The sequence below is a fragment of the Sturnira hondurensis genome, unplaced genomic scaffold (assembly GCF_014824575.4).
Source record: "Sturnira hondurensis isolate 20B ecotype Veracruz unplaced genomic scaffold, ASM1482457v3 Scaffold0007217, whole genome shotgun sequence".
In the NCBI taxonomy this organism is placed as follows: domain Eukaryota; kingdom Metazoa; phylum Chordata; class Mammalia; order Chiroptera; family Phyllostomidae; genus Sturnira; species Sturnira hondurensis.
The window spans coordinates 587-13,874 of NW_028079848.1; positions in this window are offsets into that span (position 1 = coordinate 587).

Consider the following 13,288-nt stretch of genomic DNA (forward strand, 5'->3'; position numbering starts at 1 on the left):
GAGGGTCAGGTCCCTGGTGTGGGGCCATGTGAGAGGCAACCCCACACTGATGTTTTGCTCCCTCCCTTTCCTTCTCTCTAAAAATAAGTAAGCAAAACCTTTAAAACTTTTTTTAAAAATTAAAAAAATTCAATACAGAATTTAAAAAATTTAGTTTTATTTGTAAACCTACCATCAATATATTGTTCTGGTTTCTTGTTGTCTTTTGGAGCTGCTTTTCTAAATCTAATCTTAATTGTACCCATACAGAACATGAGAAGTAGGAATGTGACAAGGAGCATTGCCATTACCCAAATAACCCCCGAGAGATAAACAGAACTGGGATGTCAGCACCTGTGGCACGACTTGCAAGTTTTTTTGCTCCTCTCAGATTTGCAACTCACTGGACATAGGTAACGGAGCCCAAGTGCCTCTCTGCACATTGTGGCAGGACACCTGGGAGGCCTCCACCCACCTGTGCACCTGAAGTAGGTGAAAAGTACTTGTGGGAGTGGAGGAAGCAGGTGAGTTGCCCAGGCAGGAAGGAGTGGAACCTGGAGTGTGCACTACTGGGCGGACACTCACAGGAGATGGGGAATATATGGGATCTACAAAACTTTTTAGCCCTGGCTGGTGTAGCTCAGTGGACTGAGCGCCGGTCTGTGAACCAGATGATCATGGTTCGATTCCCAGTCAGGGCACATGCCTGTGTTGCAGGCCAGTTCCCAGTTGGGGACGCATGAGAGGCAACCGTACATTGATATTTCTGTCCCTCTCTCCTTCCCTTCCCCTCTAAAGGTAAATAAATAAAATCTTAAAAATAAATAAATAAATAAATAAATAATATTAAAAAGTGCAACTTAGAGCCAGTAGGAGAAAAGTGCTTTTCTAGGACTTGGGCAAAAAACGACAAGTTTGGTGAAAGGATACCATCTCTTAGTCCCTGAATGAGTAAGGTCTGAGGATCTAATACAACACAGTAACTCACTGTAGTTTACTGTGTACCTGAAATTTGCTGAGAGAACCTAAAGGTAAATATGTGAAAAGATGGATATAACAATGAACTGTGTGGTGTTCACTGTGGGTTTTTCACATATAGCTTTCATCATGTTTAAATAGTCCCTTCTCTGACCAGCTTGTTCCATGTTTTCATCATGAAAGGGGGTCACCTGTGTCATCTGCATTTTTTCTATCAGTTGAGATGACCCTGTTGTTTTGTCCTTCACTGTTTTATAGTCAGCTATTAACAGTGATAAATCTCTGTATGTTGAGCCACCCTTGCATTCCCGAAATAGATCCTGCTTGAATGTGATGTATAACCCTTTTGACCTACGCTGCCGAGTTCAGTCTGCTGGGACTTTGATGAGATTGTTGCATCAATAATCATGAGGTATCGGCCTGTAGTGTTTGCTCTGCTTTCATGTCAGGGGAATGTTAGTCTCATAGCACGAGGCAGGAAGTGTGCCCTCCACTTCAGTTTTTGGAAAAACCTTTAAGGACTGGTATTAAGGCTTCCTTAAATGTTTGCTAGAATTCCAGAGGAAAGCCATCAGATCCAGGACTTTGTTGTTACATTTTGATTACTGATACAATCATTTTACTAGTTGTAGGTTTATTCAGAATTCTCTCTGCTTTGTAATTTAGTTTTAGTAGATTATGCATTTCTATGAATTTGTCCATTTCATCTACTTATCTAATTAATTGGCATCGAATTCCTCATTGTATTATCTTATCATCTTTTTATTCCTGTAAAATATGCAGTGATATCCCACTTCCATTTCTTATTTTAGTAACTTGAGTCTTTTTGTCCATCTAGCTAAAGGTTTGTTCTTGCTGGTTTCTTTCAAATGGTCATCTCCTGGTTCCACTCATGTTCTCTATTATTTTCTCTTCTCTACTTCATTTTCTTCTATCTTCTGCTAACTTTCGGTTTACTTATTCTTTTTCTCACTCCTTAAGTTGCAAAGTAGTTTACTGATTTAAGATCTTCACTGTTTCTANATCATGAGGTATCGGCCTGTAGTGTTTGCTCTGCTTTCATGTCAGGGGAATGTTAGTCTCATAGCACGAGGCAGGAAGTGTGCCCTCCACTTCAGTTTTTGGAAAAACCTTTAAGGACTGGTATTAAGGCTTCCTTAAATGTTTGCTAGAATTCCAGAGGAAAGCCATCAGATCCAGGACTTTGTTGTTACATTTTGATTACTGATACAATCATTTTACTAGTTGTAGTTTTGTTCAGAATTCTCTCTGCTTTGTAATTTAGTTTTAGTAGATTATGTATTTCTATGAATTTGTCCATTTCATCTACTTATCTAATTAATTGGCATCGAATTCTTCATCGTATTATCTTATCATCTTTTTATTCCTGTAAAATATGCAGTGATATCCCACTTCCATTTCTGATTTTAGTAACTTGAGTCTTTTTGTCCATCTAGCTAAAGGTTTGTTCTTGCTGGTTTCTTTCAAATGGTCATCTCCTGGTTCCACTCATGTTCTCTATTATTTTCTCTTCTCTAGTTCATTCTCTTCTATCTTCTGCTAACTTTCGGTTTACTTATTCTTTTTCTCACTCCTTAAGTTGCAAAGTAGTTTACTGATTTAAGATCTTCACTGTTTCTAGGTAATTATAAATTCTCGCCTTCACACCACTTCCAGTGCACCCCCTCATTTTGTACATTGGTTTTGCTTTCAGTTGTCTCTACATATTTTCTCATTTCCCATGTGATTTCTTCTTTGGTCCATTGGTTGTTCAAGAATCATTGTTTCATTTCAATGGTATGGGAATTTCCAGCTTTCATGTGACTGATTGGTCATTTAATCCCATTGCAATAGGAGAAGATATTCTGTGTATCTCTTTTAAAAAATCTATTAAAACTTACTTGTGCCCTGATATAGACAGTCTGTCCTGGCAAATGCCCACCTGCACGTGATGAGAATGTGTTCGCTGCTGTTGTTGGGTACTGTGCTCTGCTCGTGTCTGTTAGATCTAGTTGTGGTTTTATGTCTGTTAAGCCCTCTATGTCCTTCCTTATCTTGTCCCATCTTATCCCTTATCGTAAGTGGGGTGCTGAAGTTTCCATGTATCACTGTAGAATTACTTATTTTTCTCTTTAATCTCATTGATTACATCTCATCGATTTCTTGCTTCAAACACTTTGATGGTCTGTCATTATGTACCTAAATGTTTATAATTGTTATCTAGATTTTCTCTATTGAAACTTTTATTACTATCTAATGTCCTCTTCTCTTGCATCCTTTCTGATGTAAAATGTATTTTGTCTGTATGGCCACCCTTTCTTTTGCTAACCTCTTGCATGCAATGTTGTTTTCTATTTCTCTTTAAATATACTTGTCTTTAAAACCGAGTCTTGTGGACAGCATACAGTTGGATCATATGTTTTTATTCAGTCTCCTAATCTCCGTGTTTTAACTGAAGATGAGTTCATTTACACTTAAAGTAGTAACTGAAAACGAGGGCCTTACCTCAGTCATTTTCACCATTGTCTACATGCATTACAGCTTGTTGGTCCCTCACTTCCTGGTTTAGAGTCCTGTGTCTAGGTGATTTTTTGTAGTGAAATGTTCACGTTCTCATTGCCTTCTGTGGATAGTCCGCAGCTGCTTTCTCTGCAGTCATCATGGGGTTCGCATCCCGGAAACAACGCTGCATTTGGAATTGATGTCAGCCTGGCTTCAAGAGCATACAACCCTGCATTACCGTGCTGCTCCCACTCCTTCTCATTTTTGAAGTCCCCCAAATAAATACATCTGCATGTACCAATGATAGGTGGGGGCACAATAATTATGTGTGTGCCCCCACACATAATTATTTTAAATGCATTAGCCCCTTAAGTAATGTAGGAAACAACTGTGCTTATAAACACTGTTACAGTAATGCTTTTGCTACAGATACGTATTTCCTTTGTTGACATCTGTGCTTCTCCATATGGCTTTGAGTTCCTGTATAGTGTCCATTCACTTCAACTGCAAGGGTCCCTTAAGCATGTTTTCCAGGGTAAGCCTATTTGTAACTAACTCTTTCAGGTTTGTTTCTTTGGGAATGTCTTATTTCTCTCTCACTTTTGAAGAATGGTTTTACTGTGTATGACTCCTAGTTGAGGTTTTTGTTTCTCTTTTGGCACGCTGAATAGATTAGCTTGCTGCCTCCTGGTCTTCAAGGTTTCTGATGAGAAGTCTGCTCCTAGTATGACTGAGGGTCCTTTGTATGTAGCAATGCACTTCTCTTTCCTGGCTGCTTTCTTTTTTTTAATATATATATTTTATTGATTATAACATTACAGTTGTTCTATTTCCCCCCTTCATTCCCCTGGACCCTGCACACCCCCTCCTCCACCATTCTCCCCCCCCTTAGTTTATAACCAAGTTCTTTAGATTCTATATTTCCCCCATTCTTCTTGCCCTCCCCCCTATTTTCTACCTACCCACTATGCTATTTTCTGTACCTTCTCCCTCCTTCTCCTCCTCCCTCTCCCCTGTTGCTAACCCTCCATGTGTTCTTCATTTCTATGGTTCCACTCCTCATCTAGCTGTCCTTTTGGTTTGCTTTTGTTTTAGGCGTGGTTGCTAATAACTGTGAGTTTGCTGTCCTTTCACTGTTCATATTTTTCATCGTCTTTTTTTTTATATAAGTCCCTGTAGCATTTTATATAATAAGGGCTTGGTGATGATGAACTCCTTGAACTTGACCTTATCTGAGAAGCCCTTGATCTGTACTTCCATTCTAAATGAAAACTTTGCTGGGTAGAGCAATCTTGCCTGTAGGTCTTTGGATTTCATGACTTGGAATACTTCTTTCCAGCCCCTTCTTGCCTGTAAGGTCTCTTTTGAGAAATCCGCTGACAGTCTGATGGGTACTCCTTTGTAGGTGACTGTCCCCTCATCTCTTGCTGCTTCTAGAATTCTCTCCTTCATTTGAATCTTGGGAAATGGAATGATGATGTGCCTTGGTGTGCTCCTTCTTGGGTCCAACTTCTTTGGGACTCTCTGAGCTTCCTGGATTTCCTGGAAGTCTATTTCCTTTGCCAAACTGGGGAAGTTCTCCTTTATTATTTGTTCAAATACATTTTCTACTCTTGGCTGTTTCTTTCCCCCTTCTGGTACCCCAATAATTCGGATGCTGGAACGTTTCAAGATGTCCTGGAGGTTCCTAAGCCTCTCCTCATTTTTTTTGAATTCTTATTTCTTCATTGTTTTCTGGTTGGATGTTTTGTTCTTCCTTCTGGTCCACTCCCTTGATTTGAGTCCCAGTTTCCTTTCCATCGCTATTGGTTTCCTGTGCATTTCTCTTCATTTCAACTAGTTTAGCCTTCATATGTTCCTCTAATTTGTGCCTATAATCAAGCAGTTCTGTGAGCATCCCGATGACCGGTATTTTGAGCTGTGCATGTGAGAGGTTGGCTATTTCCTGGTACCTTAGAGTTATGGGCTCTGGGGCTTTGGGTTCTTCTTGAGCCATCTTTTGGACTGTAGGTGCCTGTTACATATCAGAATCCCAGCCCTAGGTGTTCACCGGAGCAGGGCAACTCAGTGGCTGGGTTGTGAAGCTGTACGTGTCCGCGGGGTCAAAGAGGAGCAATGGGGTTCCCGCCTGCCGCCTCCCGCTGCGGTGGCTGCAGCTACTACCGTCGCAGGGGCCCTCGCGTTTTGTTCCACTACACGAGATTGTGCCACCGCCGTCAGCCCTCCACCACTGGGTTCGCCCGCTGGGGCCTGCTTGGTCCGTTTCACTGTGTGCGAATGTGCGACCACGGTCAGTCTGCCACGCACCCCGACTGGGTCTGGGCTGCCTGCGTGCCCTGGTCGGGGGATCTTTCCTGCCTCACCCTGCTCCGCTGCTGGCCCCGCCCCTCTTACTCTCCGGGTTGAGCGGTTCGTTGTTGTTGGACTTCTGTATCATTCAATATTCTGTTCTTTGGCTGTGTCTTTGTTCTCCAAACCTTTGTTCTATTCAAACTTGGTTGTGGGAGAAGGCACAGTGTTTCCACCTATGCCTCCAACTTGGCAGAAGTCCCTCTCGCTGCTCTCAAGATTCTCTCTTTCAAAACTCTGACTATAATATATCCCAGTGTGGGTCTCCGAATTCATCTGCTTGGGATTTGAGTTCCTTGGGGGTTTTGTCATAACTGTCATCCGATTTGAGCAGTTTCCAGCCACTAGTTCTTCATGTATCCTCTGCCTCTTTCTTTCTCTCCTCCAGGGACTTTCACAGAGTCTGTGCTGGTCACAGCTCGATGGCGCTCCGCAGGTCCCTTAGCTTCACTTTCTTCCATCTTTTCTCTTTCTGTTCCTCAGACTCAGTAACTTCCGTTGTCCTACCTTGCAGTTTGCTGATTGTTTTTTCTGCCCACTCAAATCTTCCTTGGAATTCCCCTAGTAAGTTTTTCACTTTGGTTACTGTGCTGTACTTTTCAGCTCCAGAATTCCTTTGGTGTCTTAATAGGTCTTCTCTTTATTATTGATATTTCCATTTTATATATGTGTGTGTGTGTATATATGTGTGTGTGTATGTGTGTGTACACACACACACACATATATATAAAATGGAAATATCAATAATAAAGAGAAGACTTAAGACATATATATATGTATACACACACACACACACACACACACACACACATACACACACACATATATATTTAACACACACATATAAATGTTTTTTCATTTCACTTGGATAAATCCTTAGACTTGTGCCGGCTAGGTCACGTGTAAGTGTATGGTTAACTTCGTAACAAAATTCCCCAGCCCCTTTTGCAGAGCAGAAGTACCAGTCTCTGCTCACAGAACCAGTACACACGAGAGCTGTCGTGACTCCACATTTTTGGCAAGTCTTGGTGCTGCCAGAATTTAAGCCGTTCCAGTAGGTGTGTAGTGCTATCTTCCTGTGGCTCTATTTGTCTAATGGCTGCTGTTGTGCACCTTACAATAGGTTTATTTGCCATTTGTAAATCTCTGATGAAATGTCTTCAAATTCATTGTTCATTTGCTAGAGGAGGTATTCTTTGTTTATTTTTATTGAGTTTTAGAAGGTCTTCACATATTCTGGATACAGTGTTTGTCAAATGATGCTTTGCAAAGATTTTTCCAAGTCTGCAGCTTGCCTTTTCCTGTTCTTAGTAGTGTCTTCTGAAAAAAAGATATTTTACTTTGATGAAGTCCAATTTATCTTTTTGTTTTACTGTATCAAACTTCTGGTCTTGTGCATAAGAACTTCCTGTTTCAAGCAAGATCATGCAGATTTTATCCAACTCTTTTTCTGAGATTATAGTTTTACAATTGGGTCTATGATCCATTTTTAAACTGAATTTTTGTGTAAGGTTTAAGAAATACATTCAATTTTAAAAAAATTTTATTTACTTTTCTTTAGAAAGGAAGGGAAGGAGACACAGAGAGAAATATCAATGTATGGTGCCTCTCATGATTCCCCTGCTGGGAACTGGCCTGCAACCCAGGCACGTGCCCTGACTGGGAATCGAACCGTGATCCTTTGGTTCGCAGGCCTGCGCTCAATTCACTGAGCTACACCAGCCAAGGCTGCATTCAGGTTTTTTTTTTTCATACAGGTGTCCAGTTTTTCTAGCATATGTTAAAATGACTACCTTTATTCCACTAAACTGCCATCTCACCTTTGTGAAAAATTAATTTATCGTACATGTGAGTTTGTTTCTGGACATTTCTGTTTCGATAATCTATTTCTCCATTTGTGTGTGAAAACCACACTATTTTGAAAACTCTAGCTTTACAGTAAGTATTAGAATTAGGTAGCCTAAGTCATCCAGGTTTGTTTTGTTTGTTTGTTTCAAAATTGTTCTAGCTATTCTAGCTCCATTCCTTTTCCAAGAAAATCTGAATCAGTTTGGCAACGTCAACAAAACAGAATCTTGGAATGGGAATATGTCAATTTGTAAAGAGTTCACATCTTAAGACTCATGAGTCTTTTAACCCATGTACACATTATTCTCTCCATTTTTCTTCTTTTACTATCAAAAATGATGGTTTTTAGCACAGAAGTTTAGTACATATTTTTGGTAGATTTATACCCAGTTATTTCAGCTTTGGTACTACGGCAAATGGTATTTCTAGACAGATTTCAAAATATAGTTGCTTATTGCTTGTATATAGGTATGCTATTGATTTCTGCATCTTTACTTTTGTAGCTTTGTCTAACTCATGTTAGTTGTAGGCACCTTTTAATTCCCTGGGATTTTCTACATGTCATCTCTGAATGGGGTCAATTTTCTGTCTTCACTTCCAAACTGTATGGCTTTTCTCTTTCTTGGTTTATGCAGAGGTGTTGTAAAGGACTAGTGAACACACACTTCCTTGCCTTTTTTTCTTTCTTTTTTAAAAATATTTTATTTATTTATTTTTAGAGGGGAAGGGAAGGAGAGAAGGAGAGAAATGTCAATGTATGATTGCCTCTTGTGCGTCTCCTGCCAGGAACGGGGAACTGGCCTGCAACCCAGGCATGTGCCCTGACTGGGAATCGAACCGCGATCATGTGGTTCACAGGCCCACGCTCAATGCCAACCAGGGCTCCCTTGCCTTTTTTTCAATCTTAGGAGGAAAAAGTTCAGCCTTTGACCCTTAAGTATTAGGATAGTTAAAGGTTTGGTGAACATTTTTCAACAGATTAAGGGAGCTCTTTTGTGTTCCTGCTTTACTGAGTTTTTATGAGTGAATGTTTAATTTTGTTAAATGCTTTTCCTGCATTTACACTTTCTCTTCTTTACTCTGTTGACATGATGGATTACAGTGGATTTTCAGAATTTGAACTAATCCGAGTTCCCCAAGATAAACTTCATTTGATCATGATATATAACCCTTTTCTTACACACTGCTGGATCAATTTAATACTCTGTTGAGGATTTTTGCATCTATACTCATGAGAAAGCAGCGATATGTCGTTTTCTTGTACTTTGTCTCACTTCAGTATCAAGGTAATACAGGACACATAAAATTAACTTGAAAATGTTCTCTTGCATAAAATAGTTCGTTTACATTTAGCGCTTGGCAGAACTCATCAGTGAAACTACCTGGCCATAACTTTTCTTTGCAGAAAATTTAATTACTAAGTAAATTTATTAAATAGATATAGGACTGTTTTAAGTCAGCTACTTCTTGAGTAAGCTTTGGTAGTTTGTTAGTTTCAAGAAATTGGTCCATTTCACCGAAATTGTCAAACTTATGAAAGCAAATTTGTTTCAAATATCGATTATATTCTTACAATTTGGGGGATCTTTTATTTTTCTTAGCAGTCTGACTAGAATTCCTCAATTCTACTGATCTTTCAGGAACCAGTTTTATTTCCCATGATGTTCTCGGTTTTCTGTTTACAAGTTAGTCCTTTGTGCTTATTTCTATTATTTCCTTTTCCCGCTTGCACCAGATTTAATTTGCTCTTCTTTTTCCAGTTCCATAAGGTAGAATGTAAATCATCAATCTGTGACTTTTATTCTTTTCTAATATTATCAAATCCCCTTTAAACATTCCTGTAGCTGTATGCCACAGATTTCTATGTTGTATTTCCATTTCCATTCAAATTCAATTATTTTCTCAATTCCATTAAGAATCCTGTTTTTTTTTATCTATGCATCATTTTTAAATCTGTTATTTAATATTCAGGAATTCGAAAGATTTTTCAAAATTTTCAGTTCCTGATATCCAGTTTAATTCAGGCAAGGTCAAAGAATATACTTTGCATGACTTGTTATGGTACAGAATCATTTGTCTTCTAAATCACGGGCGGCTGTTCAGTTCCCGGGTTGGGGAGGAAGGAAATCTTTCTCCTTTATCCATAGCATAGGCACATGCAGTTTAAAAACAGACACAGAGTACACTGTGACGGTAAAGTTTCGTATAGGGCAACTTAAAAATCCCTCCTTTGGGAGGGACAATAATAAAAAAAAAGCTGAGAAACTGGTTTAGAGGTATTCCATCATACTGTTTTATTTTCATTTTGGTTATATTTGTCATATAGAAAAACGATTTAAAAAAAGACTCCGTGTCTCAAGACCCAGATTTAAGAGATGTTAACATTTTGCCAAAACACTCTCCGCTGATCTTTTTGAAAGAGAAACACGCTGCACACGGAGGGCCCCGCCCCCGCCCCTCCCACCTCCTCTGGCCGCCAGGGAGCCGCGTCTGTGCCCGGAGCCGCCGCACTTTTGTGCGTCCCTAACTCTGGAATGTTCCATGTGGTAACGTCGTCTGTTGCTCAGATCTCCCTCTTGAATTTTTGAATTTTCAAAGATCCTGGTATATGAACTACTGTGTAAATGGTGTACTGCTGCTATGTCATTATTTTAGAAATAACATTTCTTCTCGCGTTGTCAAATACCCTTCTTCTGACGCACATTTTTAATAGACATAATGCCCTTAGAAGGTCTGTCTAGGAGCCACAGGCGCTCCGAAGCCTCACCCCCCGACTTGCCCCAGGGTATTCCAGTTCAGGCTGCGGCAGGTACGGGGCCTCCCTTCCCCAGCACGGTTCCCAAACAGGCGCGTGGTGGGGGTCGGTTGGAGACCCCCAGCGCCCTTCCTGGGAGCGCTCTGCCCGCACTGCGGCTTGCTCCTGCGCGTGTCAGCAGCTTCCGTTTGTGGGGCAGGAGCTCCACGCCCCTAAGAGTCATCAGTCCGCTCTCCGACGTGTCTAGTTCACTGGTCAGCTCTCTTGTCTACTGAACTGTCCCAGTGACAGCACTTTTTTGTCTCAGAGGCATTAGGTAAGGAAATTAAGGGTAATGAAATGCCTTTTGACTTAGAGGTGAAGTTTATTAAAAACCTCCATTACTGGCCACGGGAAGCATTTTCTTACATAGTAAAGAGCAAAGTCACTACATCCAAACACCCAGGGCAGGCCTCTTGAGTCTGAAGTGCGTAGGAGGCATCCTTTTCCCGTACTTTCTCCGAAAGCCTTTGTGTCTCCTGAGGTGGTTTTGAAAGGGTCTCATCTGCACAGTACATACTTTCCACATCATCTCCAACAGCAACCTGAGTGCGCCGCCCTGCGTTTGAGGTCTGCGCCGTCTGGGTTCTGCTGACATGGTCCACGTTACTAATGGGAGGCAGGGCTGTGACTCGGGGGAGGTGAGGGGCACTTGTGTTATCCTGAGTGTCCCCCTTAGGGAAACACTCTAGATGTCTCACTTGCTTCATACTCACCCAGCCCTTGGAAAAGGCACAGTTGGAAAACGATGATAAGGCAGTCATAATTTATATATTATATACTGCGTCCGTTCTGACTGCTCCACCGACCAGCCTTCACCCGTCTCTCTCTTTTCCCTCATGCTTCCCTGCTCTCCAAAACACAGCAATACTGCAAACAGGCCAGTGAGTAACACTGCAATGGCCTCTAAATGTTCAAGTACAAGGGAGAGTCACACGTCTCTGGCTTTAAATCAAAAGCTAGAAAAGCTTAAGCTTAGTGAAGGCGGCATCTCAAAAGCCAAAGCCTCTTGCACCAAACAGCCAAGCTGTGAATGCAAAGGACAAGTTCTTGGAGGGAATGAGAAGGGCCACTCACAAATGATAAGAAAGTGCCCAGCCTTAGTGCTGGTGTGGAGAAAGGTTTAGTGGTCTGCATAGAAGACCAAACCAGCCACAACACGTTGCAAAGCCAAAGCCTAGCCCAGAGCAAGGCCCCGACTCTCTTCAATTCTGTGAAGGCTGAGAGAGGGGAGGAGGGTGCAGAAGAAGAGCTTAAAGCTGGCAGAGGTTGGTTTATGGGGTTCAGGGGGAGCAGCGGTCTCCCCAACATCGAAGTGCAAGGTGAATCAAAAGTGCTGACGTGGAAACAGCAGCAAGTTATCCAGGAGATAACTTACCTGGCTAAGGTAACAATGGGGGCAGCTGTCTTATTTAAACAATGGGTTTCGGTGCAGATGAAAAGGCTGATATTGGAAGGAGATGCCTTCCAGGACTGTCATAGCTGGAAAGAAGTCACTGTCTGGCTCCAAAGCACCAAAGGACAAGCTGATTCTCATTAGGGGCCAATACAGCCAGTGACACTAAGTTGAAGCTGGTGGTCACTTACTATTCTGAAAACCCAAGGGCCCTTAAGAATTACGCTAAATCGACTCTGCCTGCGTTCCATAAACGGAACAGCACATCCGTTTACAACAAAGTTTACTGAATATTTTAAGCCTACTGTTAGGACCTACTGCTCAGCAAAAAAGATTTTCAAGTTATTATTGCTTATTCATAATGCACCTGGTCACCCAAGAGGACTGATGGAAGGGTACAACGAAATTAACGTTGTTTTCATTTCTGCTAACACAGCATCCATTCTGCAGCCCATAGATCAAGGAGTAACTGACTTTCAAGTTTTATTATTTCAGAAACATTTCATAAAGCTCTAGCTGCCACAGGTAGTGACTCCTATGAGGGGTCAGGGCCAGTAAATTGAAAGCCTCTGGAAAGGATTCAGCACTTTAGATGCTATGAAGAACACCTGTGCTTCATGAAAAGAGGTAAGGATATCCACATTAACAGGAGTTCCAGAGAGCTGATTCCAGCCCCGAGGGACGACTCGGACGGTTTAGGACTTCAGTGGGGGAAGTGACTGCTGCTGGGACAGGAATCCAGAGGACTAGAACTAGGAGTGGAGCCTGAAGATAAAATCTTTTAACAGATGAGGAGCTGCTTCTCATAGATGAGCAAAGACAGTGGTTTTTTTGAGATGGAATCTACTCCTGGTGAAGTTTGTTGAAAAGACAACCAAGGATTTCAAATATAACATAAACTTAGTTAAAAAACAGTATCAGTTTGAAAGGCACGTCTCCGATTTGTAAAAAGGTTCTACTGTGGCTAAAAATGCTGTCAAACCACATCACACGCTACGAAGAAAGTGACCTGAAAGGAGGAGCCCCTGGCCCCAGCCAGCCTCACTGCCGGCTTGTTTTAAGAGACTGCCAGGAGCCTTCAGCAGCCTGCGCCCTGCAAGGTCAGCTGCCACCGAGACAGAGGCAAGGCCCTCCGCCAACAAGAGAACCAGCCTGCTGGCGGCTCCAATGATGGTGGCATCTGTTAGCAACAGAGCATTTTTAAATTAAGGTATGCACATTGCTTCTGTCAGCTGTAACACTATCACAGACCAATGGACCACCGTATGGTGCAGACATGACTTGGATACGCACTGGGAAATCCACCGATGTGCATGACCAGCTTCACTGTGGTAGTCTGGACCCAACTGGTAGTATGTGTGTGAGCTCTGCCTGTATGAAAAGGCCCCCTACTCACACACACATGCAACTAATTTCACCAAGGGACGAGAAAGCTTTATATG